Genomic DNA, 21,842 nt, shown 5'->3' on the forward strand with positions numbered 1-21,842 from the left:
CAGCCTGCAATATCTTGTTTGTCCCAGCCAAGGGGGGGGGGGGGGGGGGGGGGCAGCTCATGCAGAATAACTTACAGTATGCAGAGGCCAAACTAAATATAAATTGTGCCACCTAAGTTGAAAAATTCAGAAATGTTAAATTAAAAACATTCGTTTGTCGCCTCTCATAGTCATGTCAGATGATAATCCTGCTGTGGAGACAGTTTCCCCATAACCAGCCCATTATAATCCCATCCAGACCGTCCACAGTCTGCTACTAACCACCATTCATTTTCAGCCCAGTCTGCTCATCTAGCCTCATTTTTTCCGTCACGCTCAGCCCCTTCCTGGTCCCAGGGTAGTCTATCACACTTAAAGCTTACAGTCTTCACAGACCCTTATAAACATTTAAAGCATTTGACTAACTGCCAGACAAAATTGACTTTGGGATGAAAGACCAGGGGGCTTTTAAAAAAATGAAAAGGGAAACTCTGCATCAGGACACAGAAGCCCTGATTTAATGGAAAACAAAAAAAGCCGTTTTGTCCTGCAGAAATAGCCGAGTCACGCACAGGGCTTTCTCTTTTTAATGATAGCGGGTGGGGGTGGGGTTTGGAATATGGGACTACGACAGAAGGTGCTTGTGAATAGTTCTTATTCACAGGGGGTGCGGTGGGGTGGGAGGGACTGGGTCATATTGTGCTGGATGCAGGAGAGGAAGCCCCCCACACTCGCCCACTTCCTTCCCTCTAACTCCTGCCGGCCTCCTCCGCTGTGTTTACCCTCCCACCCCATGGCACTGAATGGAACCTGGATGAGCGCTGGCCTTGCTGGTGAATGAAGCCTTGACGTCATTTGCCGACGCACGCACACACGCACACACGCACACACACACACACACACACACACACACACACACACACACAGTAAGCAGTGTGACTAATAGTGTACTTACGTCCTTTGTGTTGCCTCAGTTATACCTGATTCATATCTAGCTCCCAGGGGAAGAGGCCCCCCTGGTTTCTGAAATATTCAGAGACGTCAGATGTTCTTACAGGTGAATCAATGATGCCAGTCAATAAGACCCCCAACAGGCGTTTAAGCACAGGCTCTGTTATGCCAAACACACCACTATTGTACTTGATATAGATTTTTATTCTCCCTGATATTGCACAGTGATTTCCCCATAAGTATATGTTCCTGTGGAAACATATTTGAGTCTGCCCACCTATTGACTCAGTCTCTGTTTGATCGTTGATATCATTAAGGTATGTTGTAACAGGGCAGCAGGGACAAGGGGAGCAGGTGGTAAATGTGGTTTCAAGCGTGGTTAACTATTATTAATTTTATTATCATCATCAATGTCATAATGCTTGTACAGATCTGGTGCATTTGGAAGAAGTGCAAATGTTACATGTAAGGAATTGCACCACATTCATGGTTTTATTTCATTTTTACTATAAGACTCAGGCTCTTCATTTAAGTGTGATGTTTGTTAATGAAAGTAGCGATTTAATATGTTGATGACCTTTTCTCCCATGATGAAGTTGAGATGAACATGACGTGATTAAGCAATAACTGTGACTTATTCTCCATCCTGCATCCAGACAATATCCCTGATAAACATGAGGAGACTGACATAACTTAACAGTTGGTTTGTTGAAGGTGAAAACAGCATAAGGAACTAGATAGTGTTTTGTTTTTTTCTAACAGGAACGTCAATTTCTTCTTTCCCTGTCTCACTCTACTGCACATTTTACTTCCTGTTCAACCTCAATCATCTTCCTGCACCTGAGCAGCAGACGAGGAACTCATCACAGAAAGTATTCACTTTTAATTCTAGAGCTGCAGTTAAGAGGGAAAAAAAAGATAAGGTACAAAAGAGCAAACTGCCAAAAAAAACAAATGCAAATGTCTGAGTGAGACGCTCCGCAGTTTCTACGGACTTTATACGCCTGGCCTCCCAGTATAATGTCCATACAAATCCACTTCCTGCCTCTGTCTGTTGCACCCGGCTGCTCTACCTCTCATCTGAATAATGGGGAGGATTTGATGCTGTCGTGAACACGTCTGTGCAGAAAACCTCCCGCTGTGCATGTGTGAAAGGCAAACTCTGGATAAACTCCGTAGCCAATTCTCCGGATTTTACCCGGATTTCACGTCTGAAAACGGCTTAAATGTGATTCAGATTATTAGAGAGAGGATATTAAAGTAACTGTGCAGCCTGGGTAGAGGTGAGTGCTCTTCTATTAGTGGTCACACCAGTATTTATACTACGAACTTCATTTTTATACCATCACTTTTAATACATGTTTATTAACTCCGCCAAAAAAGGAGTTATGTTTTTATCTGCGTTTGTTGTTGTAAACAGGATTACACAAAACTACTCAACAGATTTTACATGATATTTTGCGGAGGGGTGGGACATGGCTCATGAAAGGGCCCATTAAATTAAGTTGCAGATCCAGATCAGGGGGAGCTAAAGCGTTTTTCAAGTGATAATTCAGTAGTCCTCAAAAGTAATTCATGAAACTTGTTAAAAAAGAAAACAGGCATATTTAGGGGACTGATATTTAAACAAAAAGCCTGATCTAGTGAATTTAAATGTGGTTTCATAAGGGAACTGTTAGAGGTCTACGCATTCCAGTGTAGATAATCAATTTTTAATGCAAATGTGTCAATTGACGATTCTCTGAAAGTCAGAGTACGCTTATCAATATTTCCTTCAAATTAAATCATCATAAGATGGAGACTACACCAGTTTAACTCCGTACAGGACAGACACACATTTATTTTATCCTCTGGACATTATATCATGGCCCTGTTGTAATGAATGTGACATATTTATAATGTAGTAAATGCACTTTTGATGTCTCCTCATGGCCTGTGAAGCTGAATGCACAGAAGGTCAATTGAGCTTATGATTGTACAATAAACTATTAATTAGACTGAACTCCTCCTTGTTTACTTATTGAGATTCTTAATGTGATCTCATGGCAGGACGTGCAGCCTCCGACGCCGCCACGCTCACATTTTGTTTAGCTGCTTTATTGGAGCGATATTACAATAAACGCTTGTTTTTGGAAAACAGCACAACAGCCTGATGAGGTTTCATAAACCGGAGCATTCTGCGTTCCACGTTTTAATCACCACTCATCCTTGTCAAATGGGATATACTGCAGCCCCCTCTGCTCTGTATCCGTCTCCTACCTCGCCCTCCCACTCAACATGTCCAAAGACGCGCCGTTGCTCTCATTAGGATGCTGGATGCGGCGAGGAGCCCTGATCTATTCAGAATTGCTCCTACAGGAGCGAGGACCTCCTCCCCTTCTGAGGGGGCCAAGAGCTGCAGATTAAAAGTCACTGTGTTCATCACCCTGCTAAAGCACTCACATTAACAGACATTACATTACCTACCCCGCATGTTCAAATCCCTAACTGGGGGCTTCGTACCACTTGTCATTACATGCTGGGATAAAAGTCTTTTTAATGTTAACATTTTCACATTCACTATACCAGCTCTCAACTTCAAATGAAATCCAGTTATTACTGTCCGTTCTGTGGCACCGCCTGGTCGGGGCGCCGATTTCGTGAACAATTAATCCGTATTTAAGGTTGTTAAGTGTGTTGATACACTCAATTCCTGTGCGCTGAGGGGGGAAGCCAGAGCCAGCAGCTAATCAAAATGTCTCTCAGACATTTACAGAGCAATGTAAACTGCAAGATTTTTTGGGGGTTGCTGTAAAACAGTTTGCCGGTGTTTTTGAGCTGAGCGTTTGTTGCTCCCAGCTGTTTTTGGCGAAGACGGCAAGGTTCAGCGTTTCTGTGTTTCCTGCTGCCCTCGCTTTTACAGTTTTTCCCTCTGTGCTCACGAGGAAGCATGTGAATGTGTGCGTGATTTCTTTCAGGAGGTCAAACTGTGGCGTGTCAACTCTGACTACATGTGACCGCCTCTGTGTGCTTGGTGATATTTCGGTGATGGGGTCAGTGAGTATTTTGTGTGAAGATAAAGTTAATGGAACATGTGTGAAAGTGCAAGAATTTCTTATACCTGTGTACCATGTGCATGAGCAGGGTTTGTTACTTAAAAATTATTTTTAGTTACATTTGTGATCAACAGACTAAGAGAATTGCAGATTAGCTTTAGGGTCAAAGACAAAGCTCTTCAAAGATGATAAAATAATACAACATTTTATATGGTTTGCTTAGGTGGTGTAATATATCTGTATATAATTGTCTTTATTTCCTCCACTGAATCTATTGATTTTTGTCTTTCGGGCAACAATAACTGGGAGCATTTACTGAACCAAAAAAGCTGCTCTTATTTAGATAAAACTGGAGAGGAGTGTTTCTTTCTTTCACTGACACTTCTTGGATTATTGATGCATAAACATAATTGTTCTACAATCAGTTAAGATTGAAACATTACAGCTGTTGGCTGTCAAATTCACATTGTTCTTTTATAAGTATAAATGTATTTATATGGCTTGTTTTTGGATTGGATTTTCTAAAATACAATTTGGTTCTGAATCAAGCGTTATTCTGCAGGAAACTTTTACATCTCACATCTCATTTGACCCGCATGAACGCATCATCAAGCTGGTGATATATGCTTGAAAAGAGTTTACACTTAATGCATCATCAAAAAACAATAGCTGTGTCTCAATTCATGGGCCACATCCTTCGGAGGCTGCATTTGAAGACTGAATGCACAACAGCAACATGACTAGACTGTCTCATTTCGAAGACTCTATCAAACGCGGCAGACAAATATGTTCTTACATCCCTGAGAAACGATGACTTCAACTGGTGGATTATTCCCGGCCCAACCTATGAATCCTGGGATTCATTGCACATCAGTGACAAAACATTTTTAAAAGAGGTAATGGCGAGGACAGGCAACCAGAGACATCCAATGCTTGAGTACCACACTTTACCCTCAACTGAACAGCTAACGTTACACATGGTGAAAAGGGAAATCAAGGGACATGAAAACTTTCTCGGCATGTCCAACTATAGCGCTGTTGCTAGGTTACTGTAATAAGGGCGGGACGATCTGGTGACACTAGACATCATCACAGAAATTGTCTGTGGACACTCACTTTGGTTCTGACTTTGCAGTCTACACGGCCCATGGAGGAGGCTGTCTATATGGGATGGGTGGACCGCATCCTCCGACGGATGAAGCCTGAATACACAGCTAATAAGGTGACCTCATGTATGAAAGATTCAGTGTGTGGGATATAGTGGTGTAGGTAAATCTTGCAACTAACTGAATACCCCTTCACCTCACCGTCCCCTTCCAAGTGTGTAGAAACTATGGAAACCTGTTGGTAAAGTAAGAATGCAAAAGACACTGTTTAAAGCCAGTGTTAGATTTGTCCATTCTGAGCTTCTGTAGAAACATGGTGCAACATGGCAGACTCCATGCAAGAGGAGCGGCTGCTGATCAGGGATCATTCAAAGGTAATGAGAACAATGATTACTAGTTTTAGGTGATTATACACTAATATAAACATAATTGTGATTATTATGTGGTTTGACTCTTTTAAACATTGAAAAATACAAATATTGGATTGAACACATTGTCTGGGCAATGCTTAATTTATCTTCCATTATTTTCACTGCAGTTTCCTTTTTGAGCTTCTCCGGAGCAGCACGTACAGTAAGTGTCATCCTCTGCGGTTTTTTTCAGTAATTTGTGTGTAACGCACTCTGAGGGGATTTATATTTTGCACCATTTAGGTGGTGCAGTGCCCCAGAGTGTGCACTCTTGTTATTAAATATGAATCTAATGGTCAGAGACGGGTGTGCTGACCAACCACATACCAAGACACAGCTCCCTGATTCTCAAAGTGCAGTTGCAGAGGTACACGGCAGGGGCGCTGCCAGGGATTTTGAGGCCCATAAACAAATGTCACAGTGGGCCCCACCACCACACTAGTCCTGAAAACAGTGTGCAGACATGCATGCACCTTTCTGCACATCAAGTGGAATATTTGATGCAGAACTGACAAACTCTATAAGAAATGTGCTTAAGGTGGCTTTTAGGGCAAACATTTAATTTTTAATGTAGGCTTTAATAAATACAACTGAAATGTACATTAGCCTCTGCAGAATAATATAACAAACAAAAGAAGAAAGTGAGCATAAATATTCTAAAGTAGAAAATAAGCAGTTGTAAAATTGGAATTAAAACAGGATGTGATGTTGGTGCAAGAGGACGATTATGATTGTGTGGGAAACTACAGTGTGTGAATTCTTCTCTTTGATAAGGATCTAACCATTTCTATTTTTTTATTTTCTATTTATTATAGTAAAGTTAAGAAATCCTCACGAACCTCCTGCCATTATACCAACTGACACATGATTCAGCTCAAAGCTGCCCACTTCCCTCTTCAGTTGGGAGTAAAGCTGGTTCATTGGTTGGGGTATGTGGGTTGGAAAGAGGGCTCAGCTGGGCCTGGCACCGGATAGGATGATTTAGTAATTTCTAAAACTTCTGCAATGATTCAATGTTGGCTAGAAGAGGAGCGAAATGTTCAAAATCAAACAGAACCTCCTCCTCCAGTTCTACACAGGCATCAATGAAGGCACATAACAGTCTGGTACGGCAGCCTTAACAGTCAATCACGTCAAAAAATACAATGCATGGTCGACAAATCATCAAAGATCACTGGCACCCCCCCCCCTCACATCAATTGAATCACTACATCACAAACACACCATCACAGGGGCACAGAAATTCTCTGATGTCTCCAATCCTGCTTACCATCTGTTTTGACTGTTATGATCTAAGAGGCGCAACAGATCTTTATCCACCAAATTGTCTCATTTCAAAAAGTTTCCCCCACAACCATAAGGACTCTGATGTCCTTGCAACAACCATGATGGACATACACTCAAGTTGAGTTGCACTCTACTGTATATGAAATGATCCTGTCTACGTATTGTCCAGTGTCATCACTGTCTATGACGATGTCTTTGTGATTTTTTTAAAGTAAATATGAGCTTTATCAGTCTGCACCGAAGAATTCCACAGACTTGATTGTGTGGTCATTACTAAATTATTCTGATTGATGATCATTATTAAAACTCAGAAATCTTTGTGACGATATTAAACATACAATATGAAACTTCAAAACAATACAAAAGACCACGTTTTATGACATTGTAAAGCAGCTTGGGATCATTGGTGTAACTCAGGCGCAAATCATGTTTATGAATAAGTTAATGTTTTATTCATGTGACGCAGCAATTCGTCGCGATTCATTACAAGTGATCAACACAAACAGTGGAAGGACTAAACAGCTGAGTGGCTAACTGGCTAGCAGCATGTTTTTCCTTCATCGTAGATCATTTGAAGTTATAGCAGAGACGGGCAAAAAAAAACTTTTTGGATGAATGTAATTACATGAGTCAACAAAATATATAATATTCATCAAGTCATTTTTAAGTAAATAATGTAAAGGCAACAAAAGTAACTTCAGTCACAGGCCATTGGAATGGTCCTAACTTTTCCTCTTCATGCAGTGCTCCTGTTAATAGGTGGATTTTGTTAAGTTCAAATTAAACCCCTTAAATTGTCCCATCATGCACACACTCCACCCAGGTGCTCCACGTGAGCGTGTTAAACGTGCAAACACATGAGCTTCTAATCAAAATAAGCAATGTCGTCTCAAGGATTTCAAGTTCCCTTAATACTCAAGGTCAAGGTCATCAGTACAAGATTCTACAAATGGAGGTGTTGCCTCCCCTGAAGCCACACATCAGAAAATGAGAATTAAACATTAACAACAATAACTTAAAATATAAGTCAAGGTTAAAACTATATTACACACAAACATGGTAAAATGGCAGCGTGAGTTCACGTGTCTGTATGCAAGTGTCAAAAAAGAGAGCTAATGCTAAAACGCTCCATTATTCATTTCAATGACTTCAGTGTCATGTTGCTATACCACACAAGTTAACACAACATTAAATCACATGAAAAAAGCAGGTTGTGTAACGAGGTGTGCAGTGTGCGGCAACAGATTTTACAGTGTAGCGGGGGGGCTCTGTGTCTAATTAGGATTTCTGAGGAGGGAAAAAACAGAAAGGGAAATAAACATTCAGACAGTGTGGTGCAACATGTGGAGCAGAGGTGCATACGCTTAATTATGTGTCCATCTGTCAGTGCATCTCCGGCACCTTGACCGTCCACCAGAACTTACAGTTTCTTGTATAGATGGCTGCCTTTTTACAAACAAACAAACAAACAAACAGCGTGTGCGTGCATGCATGATAAGCAACACTGTGTTGGCTCCCATCGATCCAGGCCTCGCCCCAGCCTTCTGTATGAGTGACACACTGACTAATACACAGACAGATAAACACTCACACTGACAAACACGATAAGGCTTTGCCCACGAAACGCTGACACGGACTGACTGATGGACGTCTCCATGGAGACCAGTCACCAAGACTGACACAATGTCTCTCGCAGCCGAGCGCCTTGCCGACTAAATCAGTGAGGTGAGGGAGAGGAACGAGAAGGAAGGGGGAGAGAAGGAGAGATAAAGAGTGGAAACACACTGTGCAGCCGCAGAATGATTACAGAGCACCGTCGAAATATTCCAGCATATGCGTGGATGCGATGCAGATCTGGTCTAGCGGGCCATGTGATCGTCCTCCTTGCCCTCCGATCAGCTCCTCTCATACCTCAGTCTCACCCCATCACTCACACCTCTCCATCACTTTTTCTCCGCTTAGAACCTCCGCAACTGCTCCACTCTGCGCCCCCTTCCCTTACCTACGGCATGTTTATTTCCACACCTCACCTCCTCTGCCGATTTCTGCACCCTTCCCCTCTCTGCGGGTTCTTCTCTCCACCCCTCTCCCTCTCTCTCCCACGCTGTGCGAAATGGAAGCTCTCACAGAGACCTGAGGTTGCCATAGTAACCTGCCATAGTAACCACTCACCATCTTGCGTGTCTCCGTCACGTTGGCGGGGGCTCGGGGTGTCCGCGGCCCTGCTCTGCAGCTCCCAAAGCGGGGCGCCACTTCAGTAAACCCTGCAACGTGATGGAAAAGTCTCTGTAAACTTCCAGACGACCACGCTTCTGAGGAGGTCAGTGACTGATGACTGTAGTTATCTGCAGGTTAGTTTGCTATGTCATTAGACAGAGGTCACCAGAGGCACACAGCTGAGAGCAAAATTGGCTCTCAATTCTCCTGATAGGCTGTTATGACTTCCAACTTTTAATAAAATGTCCAAATTAGGACTCACTCGGGCTTTAGGTATGGCACATCACATTCACCTTACCTCACCAATTATCCACCAAAGTTTCAATCGTCCACACAGTGAAATTTGAGCCTGGATGCCTCGCCACTGCACCTCCCAATTCAATATGACGACAGAAAAGTGCAAGAAGGGCAAAATATATAAATAAACTCGTACAACTGAGTCAACACTCTACATATATCGCGGAGAGTCCAGGGACTTGGAAAACAAATAGCGAAGGCATGTACGGGTTCACGTGATGGCACTGAGAGTAATCGTCCCAACCGCACGGCCCAATCTGTGATTTATCACGTCGATGGGGCGTAGCTTCCCTAACTACTTCCTCCGTGGCCCTTAGCAGCCTCCGGGGACTGTTCCTGGCATGTCTCATCGCCACCATCTCATTGTGACATCACCAAATTGCCGCCCCTGAAAATACGACAACCTCCAACCAGATCCAAAAAGGACGTCTGGTTCTTGTGCGACAGAGCGCCCACGCTTCTCTCCGGGAGCCTCATCGTGATCTCTCGGAGTGCCGTGAAAACCAAACCTGTCTGTGTCAGAATTGAATCACAGGGAGAGGAAAAAATAACAACAACAACAAAAAAAACCTGTTAAGCATCACACTTTGGTCATCAGAGTTATAATTTAATGTTTACTGCTCTCATGCAGTATCTGTTTCTTGCCATCTACATCATCAATATTTATACTGTCATCATCAGCAGCATCAGTATGCCACTACCGTTGTGCCTCCAGCCAGCACAGCCAGTCAGTGAGGCAGACAGAGGAAAGGCCTTAGCCTGACTCTGCAATGCTGTATTGAGCTCTTATGCCGTCACTGACCCGAAACAAACTCCCTCAAGACTCTGTGCCGAGACGCAGCCAAGCTGGCAGTAGCCGCAAAGCGTGGTGGTCACCGAGGCCTGACCGCCTTCATTACCCAATCACATTTACTAATACTTAATCTAACCAGGAGAAGATAATATCTCCTCTCTTTGCCAAACTCAATATCAGTCACGCAGGGCTGACCGCTCTCTCCCTGGCCGGCTCATTTCAAACGGCACGCACCCAACTGCGTCCGGACTGTCTCAGTCTGCGGAGTTACTGCGATGACACGCGAGCGCATGGCCACTTTTGGACCATCTTCCCTAAACAGATGAGAAGATATTTGGCAGAGCACTGACACACAGGACACGAGTAGGGAAGGGAAATGAATCGCTTCGGTCCACTTTCCAGGCATCCCTCTCCACTTCAGGTCATGATGAGGATATATTCCTCTGGGGAAATCTCTCCATTTCTAATTATGTCAATTCAATGGATTATTGCATTCATTTTGTGTCATTAACCATTGCTGTTCTTCCAACTATTATTCAATAATTAATATCCGGGCAGACATCATGATCCCCGAAGGGCCAACACCCAGGTCTGGATGGGGAAACTCAATCAACCAATCTTGGCTAATTATACCCACCCAGCCATCATAGGCAGCTTAGCATTTCTGCTGCGGATGGGTCAGTGCTCATGCACTCCTGTCCCCCTGGTTACCGAGATTCAAATTGTGCCATATCATGCGCAAAAACAGAATCTCAGATCTCCGTCTGCGGGTTAAGGCATGGCTTCAGCACGTGGTGGCCGACAGCGACATGTGTGATATGATCCCAGTGTCTCAGATCGGAGGGGAGGGGGGGCTTGTAGTGCTGCATTATTAAGGGACAGCCGGAGGTTGTTCCCTCAATTTTCAGCCTCTCCTGCTGATCAGCGAGTCTCTCCTCACCCTTCAACCTGTGTACATCAGCAAGTCGTGCAGCCATCAATCAATGACACCCTCGCCCTATGAAGAGATCAGCGACCAGCTTGCCCTGATTAGAGCAGTTTTAGTGTCATCTATAATCTGTCTCTCTCTGGCTCTCTGCCACACACAGAAATGTGCATTAAAACACGTGCATGCCCAAAAGCATGCGCACACAGACACCAAATTTAGGGCAACAGTTTCACTCTTTGCATTTTAATGTAGCAGCAGAGATGTCCCTCAGAATTAATGCAGTCCTTTGTCCTTTTAAGTACAGTACGGGGACGAGGAAAGGCAAAGTAGACAAAACAGATTGAAAGCATCCCGGCGTCATTTGAGAGACGCACAAATCATTGACATTGGGCCATGTTTTGGGGGTAATCATTTATATGCTGGACTCCTCCCGTGCCCTTTCCCACCTCGTGTGTTTGGTTTCGGAGAATTTGCTGCGACTTCTTCACATCTCTTCCGGAAATAAATCGCAATGGCTCCACAAATCCAACGGCGGTGGAGCAGGGGAGGGCCGAGCATTATCTCAAAGTCACACCTTCCCTCTAGGCCAGGTGTGCAAGTGTAATTTACCATGTCCCTGTTAACCTGCTTGCTTGTTTTCATCAAGCTCATCGGCCATGCATAAGTTGTGAGCCTCGGAAAATTAAAACGCGGCCTGGCCTGATTCCTCAGATGACTGAAATCAATCAACCACTGTTTAATTTGCAACCCAGGAAGGACTCTGCGCTCGGTTTTGTGGGACATGTGCACCTATGTGTTAAAATTAGCAGATGACAGTTAAAATTAGTAAGATGACCAGGTAAGATCATGGTGGAAAAGTTAAAAAAGATGTTTTTTTCCCTCCACCCGCTGCAGAGGAATAAAAGTGGATCCAAGTTATTAAAATAATGTTTGATGGTTATACTTTTCTCACATGTTGTAATTGATAATTTTGCCACATCTTTCCCTTTGTCCGCCACGATGAAGAGACTGAAGCCTCCAGTGGGTCTGAATGTGGAGCCTGTTACAGGGGCAGAATCCCTAAAGGAGGAATAAAACTGAATAAAACATTCCACATGCATCCCATTAACTAATCCATGTTAACCTTTCCTTGTGAATCGTGACATTGTTCAATTTTAATAACATGCATATTAGGTCAAGAGGTGGCGAGGCTTTGCACCTTCAGGATTTAAAAAGCTGAATGGGCCTTAGTCGTGCAAAAGATTCCCTCCACTTCCACTTCCTTTACTTATTCAGGACAATGTGCTCTTGAATTTCTCTGCCACCAATTTCCCGAATGAGGCTTGGAGGAGTTTAAATCCCTCCGACGTTAAAAAACACATCACAGATGTTAAATAAATACTTTGTTTCCCTGACAGTGGCTGGTCTCTCATAAATGGTCGGCTTTAAGTTACCTGACCAAGGTTTGAAATCATTTGGTAACGCGTTGGTTTCGACTAGCAGAAAAAGGTTAGTGATACTGATATTTTGGCCTCATTTTTGCATCTTGATAGTTGATGCACTTCCTTGAGCCCAGCCTTGCTTTTTAATTATGATACCATGTGACAAGCCTGTCATGAAGCCGAGGCCTTGCAGTGACTGGTGCTGTTGCACAAATGATCAGCTGAGAATGAAGCCTCACTTCCTCACTATATGAACTCAGTGCCACCACAATACGAGTGGATAAAATACATACTTTCACAGGCTACATAAAAGTATACCGTCCTCTTAAAGTTTTACATCACTGGGTCTATTTTGGATCTAATGGAGAGAATATGTCTTGAAGCAGGGGCTCGTAAATGGTATGTGTCGTGGTCTCTCATTTGACGGCTGGGCTACGACGGTGTAGGAGTTTACAGGTACTGTAACAAGCATAAAACCTAATATGGGCGCATGAATAAAAAACACAGGTCGTAAAATACAAGCAGCAAAACAGAAGAGAATAATCGTCCCGTGGGGGATAAAAGAACATCAAAAATGACACCACATCCATTGTCCAGAACAGCGTCTGGCAGAGATGCTTTAAAGCTCAGCACCACAATTTCCTTCAGATGGAAAAACTTGCAGAGTGAGGAGGATTTGGGGGGGGGGGGGGGGGGGGGGGGGGTTCTTATAGTGCATCATCTCCATGTCTCTCCATGTTGGAGCCCACACCCCTCTCTTGTCAAATCCTGCCCCAGTGCCCCACTTCACCTTCCACCATTAATAACTTATTCTGTCTATCATAAAACTCAGGAGATCATCCGGCTGGTCCACATCACACACACACACGCACACACACCTCCTCCCGCCAGTTCCCAGCCTGCTCGGATTTCCCTGAAACACTGCACATTAGCATTTAAATCCTCTCATAACCGTATCATTGTGTTGCAGATAGAGGCAGTAGATCTTCATTCATCTGTCCTAATCTATCTGCTCCTTGTTCTCCAGCCTGAGGGATCCCGGGCTCTGACTCAGAGCTTAACCCACCGCGCATAAGCCGCAAGGTGGCTGCGCATTTTTTCCTCCAAATCTGGGGTCATCGTGCAGGGGCCACCGAGGGTAACCGAGCCCCCGACGCACAAATTAACACTGTAAACTGGTGCGATTAGGCAGGTTTGGATTGAGTGTGTGTGAGTGAGAGCTGCGCGTAAACCGGATCACACATTAAACCCTGTCAACAGCTTGTGCTCCAGTGGAGGCTCCGGCTAACGCCAAGGTTAGATTAGTGTTATCAACTAGTATTCACAAGCACATCTGGAAAGAAAACAGAAAAGACTCACAATTACAACGATGAGGGCGTTGAAAAAGTTTGAAATCGTGCGTATTGATAAAGCAATCAGAAATGTATTGATCTCCAAAAGAATTCTCTCACACGCGTCGAACATGTCAACCCTGAGCCGCACACCAGCACACGGACGCGGGCGCGCACACCACATCGTGGACAAGGATTTCTAATTAGTAGTTTTGTGGCAAATACACAAACTGTCCGGTTACGCACACATGCACGCACGCACAGACACGCATGACCAACAGGAGAACGGGCGCACATGCGTGTGCATCACGTCTGTGTGGATGTCATCGTCTGTCTTACCTTTTTATTCCACGATCCGCTCCTGAAACGCATCTGAGCTCCGATAACTCCGAGAGCTTCGCCTTCCCTCAAACCAGCGAGTATTCCACTGCAGAGAAGAGTCTTCTCCTCTCTCTCTCTCTCTCCCTCACTCCCTCACTGTTTCCCTCTCTCCTCCCTCTCTCTCTCCCTCTCTCCTCTGTCTCCCTCTCTCCCCTCTCTCTCTCTATCCTCTCTCTCTCACCGTTTCCCTCCTCTCTCTCTCTCCTCTGTCTCCCTCACCGTTTCCCTCTCTTCTCTCTCCCTCTCTCCTGTCTCCTTCACTGTTTCCCTCTCTCTCTCTCTATCTCTCCTGTCTCCTTCACTGTTTCCCTCTCTCTCTCTCTCTCTCTCTCTCTCTCTCTCTCTCTCTCTCTCTCCTGTCTCCTTCACTGTTTCCCTCTCCCTCTCTCTCTCCTCTGTCTCCCTCACTGTTTCTCTCTCTCTCTCTCTCCTCTGTCTCCCTCACTGTTTCCCTCTCTCCCTCTCTCTCCTCTGTCTCCCTCACTGATTCTCTCTCTCACACACCGTTTCCCTCTTCTCTCTCTCCTCTGTCTCCCCCTCTATCTCCCTCACTGTTTCTCTCCTCTCTCTTTTCTTTCTCCCACAGATTGATTCACCCTCTCCAGGTGCTGCGCTGCCACCGCTGGTAATGAGAATTGTCTCAGAAATCTTCAGGTGGATGGAACCACTGCTGCAGGACGGTGAGGGGATGTCAGGCTGCACCGCTGCTGCTGCTGCTGCTGCTGCTGCTGCTGGGACAGTGAAAATGCAGCTTAATATATTTATTTACTGCATCCTTCTCTTTGTTTTACATGCAAATAACCAAACAAACATCACAATGCTCTCTGCAGACCATGCACCTTGCACCAGACCTGCACACAAGCCATTGCGTTTAAATATCAACATTAGATGACATAAGACACAAGCATCAGCTCTAATGGCAATAATAATCCTCACAATGATTATAATTATAATTAGCTGTATGAACCCCACAGTTCTCCTCTACAGTGTTAAACTGCACATTTTGTCTCATTTTGTTTTATGTAGCATTTGAGTCCTGACATGTGTCCATACGCTCATGTCTCTATAATACGATGATGGTGGTGTTTACAGCTTGTTACAAGGGACATTTGCTGCTTGGCCGGTTCCCTTGGCAACGCTCAAGCACACACATACACCCACCTGTACAGCACCGCCTCATTGGATTTGCGTCCTGCTTGCCATTGCAGCTCCCATCAAATATATATCTATCTCTCTCTCTATATATACAGCATGTATTGACTGACATTGCTGAGGTAGAGAGGGTGAGTGAGTGTGCGAGAGTTCATTTTCAAAGAAAGTGAGAAATTATGTAATTCATGTAAAGTAAGAGAGTGTGTGTGTGTGTGTGTGTGTGTGTGTGTGTGTGTGTGTGTGGGGGGGGGGGGGGTTAAGGTCAGGTTAAGGTCACAGATCTGGTCAGGGTTGAGTTGTCAATCACCTAAGCGGGACGTCTTCACGAGGATGCAAGAGTGGCGGGTAGGTGGGTGGGTGGGTGCGTCCATCAGATAGCAGAGGGAAAGAAGGGGGGAGGTGGAGAGCGATGGGTGAACGTTGGGGGACGAGTGGAGGTGGTGGGGTGTTCAGACGGGTGATTAGTGCTGGATTGATAACGTTCTATATCGAGACTCCGAGGATCACTCTTTCTCACATCCTCGCACCTCAACGCCAGCTCTCCATCACGGGCACGTGTTCTCACACACACACTCCTCACACGTGTCCTGCTTCCAGCACTGCTCTATTACTCACTCACACACACACACACATGCACACACACTCAGAGAAGCATGATGTAGATGGGAAACAAGGTAATGACTGACCCTAACATATTTAGTCAAGATGCAGCAACAGGGTGGCCAACCTGTTTCTCTTATTAAACATTACAAACACACACACACACACGCCACATGGCCTTGGTTGCCCTTTTCCACTTTATGCACAATATGTTCTCGCTCACTTGACCCTCACCCCCCCTCCCCACAGCTCCACACTCTGCAGTGAGGGTCTAGCAGCGTCCACAGCCCGTCCCAGTCCTCTGTAATTCCAACAACAACAGCTCCCACTCGCTGCTTTTGCATTGCGTCGCTCCTTCCTCTCTCTCTCTCTCACTCCCCCCTCCCCTGCTGCCTTCCTGCCTCCCTCCCTCTCTCTCTCTATTAAATTTCTAGTCACACAACAGTGCAGTGGATATCCCTCCCTCTCTCTAACTCTCACACACTCTCCACCACCACCACCACATCCCTCTCCTCCTCGTCTCCCTCCCTCTCCCTCACACATACATACCTCAGTAGTCTGTGGAGGTGTCGTCCTGGATCTCCCCCCACCACTCGCTCTTCATATTGACTGTTCTCTCCCCCCCTTTTACTTTGAACCTCTCAATCTCGCTCACTCTTGATGCAAGGCTGCTCTCTTTTCACCTCCAGTTGTCACCCCCCCCCCACACACACACACACTCCCATTGCCTCATTATTTAAACGAGCCCCCTCACATTTCCTCCTCTTCCTCCCCAACCCACTCTGTTTGTATCTCTGTACTGCAGTGTCTGCTCAGGCTGTGGAGTACAAACCTCCCCTCCCTCTCCTCCGGTGGGTGTGCAGGGCTCGCTCCATCAGGCCAGCCTTTAACTCACTGATTGAGTGGACACCACAGGCCGATAAATGAATAAAGATGGGAGCCACTGTGAGGATTAATGCGCCTCATATGAAGACGGAAAGCTTGCCATCTAGTATTTCTGCCCCTGCTCCATGGATAAGGCCGCTCACGCCTCCCCGTGCCTCAGCCTTGTGTTGCTGTGTGTTGTGCTGCGCTGGCATATTGGTTGGAGAGACATGCAGCCGCTGTCTTTGCTCTGAGTTATGTTCAGGTTCCGGGCCCTCAGCAGCAGTTACTGCCCTGGGGTGAAACCTCTGCCATCGCTGTGCTGGAATGGCGTGGTGAGAGGAAGTGGGGCAGATACGCCGCTGGGGTTAAGAACACAACGACTGTCTTTCTCCTCCTGCCCTTTCTGCATCTTGCCCTCCCTCCTCCAACCTCACACGCTATCTCAAGACCAAACCCTCCACAGCCTCCGAGGCCCTAACTGAGCCCTGATCCGTATCTGATGGTGAAACAGCATGCCACCGGCTGCAGGGATCCCAACCTGTGTGATACCAAACTGAACATTTGGGCTGCCGTGACTAGCGAGCGAGGCTTGAATGCTTGAACGCTTATGCCTGTGTACACCCCGAAACACAAAGTTTTCTCCCACAGAGAAAGGAGAAGCTCTTTTAAACACAGAGTTAACCAAGCTTGTGTCTCCACAACTAAAGCCAATACTCGTCCCTTATCAGAAACAGCCCTATCTGGCAACCGCATCCATTAGGGCCGATAGTGCCATTGATCTTCCCACACCCAGGCCAAGTGGACCTCAACCACCAGGCCCCCAAAGAAAAATCCAATTTTTGGTGTTATGTGCTCCTCCGACCGCCACCTTCCTCCACCTCCGTATGTGCCGGCTAAAGTCATCCACCACCAGGACCTTTACAACACATCCACTCTCCATGTGGCAAGGTTTAATAATCAGACTGTCTCTCCTGCTTCTCCATCGCTCGCTCCTGTCATCACCTCCTCCGGCAGGGCGTAAAACAAACTCTGCCCCCAGGCCTATAAACCCCATTATGCTGAGCAGCACTCCTGCCACCAGGCTGTATAATCTTCATCTTTCGCCCACAGCCTCCCTAACTGGCCTTTAAACTGGTCCACTGCCTTTTGCTCGTGTGACGACAGGGTGAGACAACAGCCAAAATGCCACACGATCAACACGTGGCAGGGGCTTTTTATATTCAGGCCAATGTTGCTCTGACCCAAACCACTTCACAGTAAAGACCAGACCAGGCTACGATCATATGTAAAGATGTGTTCAGGGATGACTGAGGTTAAGTGCACTCGATGCTTTTAATTAGACATTTAATGTATATGTTATAAATCCGCATGTTAAAGGAAATACCCCTACTCACATTCTTTATTGAGATATTTAATATTTTACAGTTTATAGTTGAGAGATCTCCACCGCTTTGTCCTATGTTTATATTATTACCGCTATAATACACATTAACTAAAATTGGGTTTGGCAGTTTGTATATAAATGAAATATATAACGTAAATGTTTGTCAATTTATTTTTATCATTATCAATGCAATTACACTGTCCTCCATAATTTATTTCACCTAAAGTTAGGTCCAGCATTTCCATTGTGTGTTTCTTTGGGAGATAGATCTGGTTTGCATTCCTGGATTTTTACAGAGGGCAGCAACATTAACATTCTACACACTCCATGTATATGGTGGAAATATTTTATACATGTGGAACAGGGCTTCATCTCTTAGATCGTCTTTCACAAGTAACTGCCAGAACGTGTTCCATTCAGCTGCAGGTGAACGTGGAGCGAACGTTAGCTGCGGAAATGGACAGTTACAGCAGCAGAGTGAGTGCTGCTGCATTGCATTATGGTCTACAGAGATGAAGCCACCAGGATCTGGAGGTAAAATAGGTCACTCTAGGGAATTCAGTTTAAGTTTAAAAAAAAAAAAAAAGTCAGCCTGAACAAAATAGTTTCCGTTAGAACCAAAAATGAATTTAAGTTTATTTTATAAAGAATTTTGTCATATTACACAGTTCACCAATCAGATGTGGGTGTTAAATCACTTCTCTCATGATCTATACAAATTAATATTAAGTATTTGATGCATTAAGATGAAAAATGATCTCTAATTAAAGAAAATCTAAGGTATCCTAAGACTGTTGGCTACAATGTTCGAAGTGCAGTATACTTTAGTGAGTCTACACATTTGTGGCACACTTGAGTGTCCATAGGGAGCTGAGCAATGTCTGATGTTCTTCAGGAGAAACTAAAAAGTAGTTTTGCCCTAAAGTTACCTCGGTAGAAAACCGAGGTTTTGATATAGTTTGTGTTATTCGTCTTAGAAATAGGAAATTCTGCTGCCATACAATAAGTTTCCCATCAGAGGAAAAGCAGCACCTGCAGCACAAGAAGATTTGACTGAAATCGAAATATTCTCATGACTCTTTCAGTACAAGTATTACTTGATAAAGCCCACCACCCACAGACAACACGCTGTGGCTCTCTCTCCAGGTGTACAAAGCCCAGATGGCTTTTATGAGTCCTCCTAACAGCGCCACCTCTCCACATTCCCACAGTAGCTCCCTACATGACATCCCAGGGGGTCGAGATCTTCAAAACCACAGAGCTTGTGTAGACGGCAGCCTCTGTAACACGGTCCACTCAGTTTTAGTCTCTCCAGCCTCTTCCAAGAATGGCAGAAACCTTTCTTGAGTGGGAAACCCCCTCAGTTCCCAGTTCTCCCACACAGGTCGGTCAGTTAGACCCGACTCATCAACGGGTGCTGAGCAGTTGTCAGATCTGTGGCTTTGTTCATGCGAGTGGCCGAGATATGATGAAGCAGATCAGGTCGCATTTCTATACTGATCTTTGGCTTAAGGTGATGGTGCCAGATCCAAACCAAAAGCACCACTTTGGCCCGGATTGGGAGATCTTTCCTCCATGTTCTTGGCCTCGCACCCAGTGAGTGAGAGATTTCCCCTCAGAAAAAACGGTGTAGTCTTTGGAAAACGGCTTCGTCCCATATTTGAAACAGCAGAGTCTTTATCTCAGTGCACAGACGCAGTTTTTACATGGTTGGAAAAGTTGAAAACAACAGAGGATGATTTTTTTCAACACGATTCCTGGTGCCACCACAGAGTCCCCCAGAAAATTGTCCCATTGGAGTGGGAGTGAGTTGGACGGTGAGTTTAATGCAGGTTATAAAACCTAATGTATGGTTTTACATGTTGTAATTGTATTTTTACTCATTTTTTACTTAGCATTTGTATTTTTTATTGTTATTGTGTTACATTTTTTAAATGACTATTTCTTCACCCCTTCGGTTTTTTCATGGGTTTTACTGACTGATGAATCCACTTTGATGTGTCTGCTGCAAAAATAAATCAATGGCACATCCATATTTCTACAAACAGCGCTATTTGGATTTCAGCCGCTGTTGGAAGAGTATCTGAACACTTGCAGGTCACATATGGAGAAACTACAAGCAGCGGAGATATTAAAGCTGGAGGGATTTTCTTTGATTTTGAGAGGCTGAAGCTAAAATCATACTTTATAACCAAGATCTTTTAATGGTAAAACGTTCTGTTATTTATCTCCATCTCATTGAACAACATAGTGTTATCTTCATTTGCACAATAACATTGCACTGTGCACACGAGGCAATATGGAACTTAATAACAATCATCTAGAGATTTTGACACATTAAAGGGAAAAATCGTGTGTGCTTCCTGACAAGGCACAAGGTCACTGTAGGGCTGCAAAGATCGAAGAGTTCCATCGTTGATTAATCTGTTGATTATTTTCTTGATTATTAAATGTATTTATCATAGGAGGAACACCTATTTCTAATTTTCAGAGTCACATCTTTAGTTTTAGTTTAGTCAGACCAAGTAAAACCCCAAATGTATTAAGTTAATTATCATTTATCAAAGAAAATGCATCAGATCCTTACTTCTAATAAAGTCTAATCAAAAGATGTCGGGGAGTTTTGCTCGAAAAAAATAATAAAAACATTTTTTTGTTTATACAGCGGCTTCAGTGAGTTTGACTTTTAATAGATTTGTAAAAAATACCTACAAATTGTGATGAAGGATTATTGAGGCTAGACAGATGCTCAACCATGGAAACTCTATTTAAGTCTACAACACAACAAAGTGAATGTATTATTAAGCCACTGTATCTAAATATCTGAGTGGTTTAATGTGCATGAAAAAGATTTGAATCATTTTCTGTGGAGCTCAATGAGGGAGTGTATTTTGGAAGAATGGTGTTACATGTTGGTGGTGGTTCTTTAACGGAACCACAGGTCCGATCATCATTTTGATGATTTGTGTTGAGTTTTTAAACTAACATGGTAGATGTTTGCCAAATAACCCTGATAAATCAAGGCCAGTTGAGTCTCAATTTTATTCATCATGTGAACTTTTTCACTGTTAATAAAAGAAAACTTATGAGCTCAGACAGGCGCTAATAGCGTGATAGTGAGATGGAGGCAGATAGATTGAGATGGCTTGAGAGAGAGAGAATGTGTGTGTGTGTGTGAGAGAGTGGAAGATAAAGTGAAGCTAAGCCGGGCTCCGAGGGCCAGCTAGTGATTAAGGGATGGGAGGGATGAACACCAGCCACTGAGGGACTAGTGTCTATCTGTGTGAGTCAATGTGAAAGCAGGGCTGAGGAAAAGCTCGGAAACAAGAACCCACTGTCACGGTATCTTAGCAACCGTCTCTGTCTCCCAGGTGACAGGGACTGACATCACTTCCTGTTGGTGAGTGTGTGTATACACAGTGTCCAAGTGTGGGGGGGGGGGTAAGGGAAAAAAACAAAAAAACAAACCCCGGCACGAACTGATACGCGAATGTGTCATGAACGTACGTGTGAAGCTGTGCAAAGTTCATGTGCTCTTCTCTCTCCCCCGCGCACAGTCCCTGCAGTTTCAGCACCCGTGTCACCACACCGCGACGGGATGGCGTTTGTTGGCGTGCAGGGTTTGATTTGCATGCATGGCGGGTGCAATGCGAGGGCGCGATTTCATAAAGCAGACTGTGGGCATGTATGTGGAGTCTGTGCC

At 44.6% G+C, this 21,842-nt stretch overlaps 1 protein-coding gene across 3 annotated transcripts in view; it reads right to left on the bottom strand.

Annotated features, from left to right (window-relative positions):
• lrrc4ba (leucine rich repeat containing 4Ba) overlaps positions 1 to 14,859 on the bottom strand; it is a 34,324-nt gene extending 19,465 nt beyond the window's left edge. The window contains exons 1-2 of one of the 3 annotated variants that reach the window (XM_069524486.1): positions 14,095 to 14,859; positions 8,941 to 9,032 (exon numbers count right to left, since the gene is read on the bottom strand). The gene's annotated coding sequence lies outside the window, so the exon portion shown is untranslated. Of the gene's footprint in view, positions 1 to 8,798; positions 8,840 to 8,940; positions 9,033 to 14,094 lie in introns of those variants that run through there. The other 2 variants (XM_069524485.1, XM_069524487.1) reach the window with 2 other exon arrangements.
• Between the last annotated feature and the right edge of the window lie 6,983 nt (positions 14,860 to 21,842).

This window comes from Paralichthys olivaceus, chromosome 5 (genome assembly GCF_024713975.1).
Source record: "Paralichthys olivaceus isolate ysfri-2021 chromosome 5, ASM2471397v2, whole genome shotgun sequence".
NCBI lineage: Eukaryota > Metazoa > Chordata > Actinopteri > Pleuronectiformes > Paralichthyidae > Paralichthys > Paralichthys olivaceus.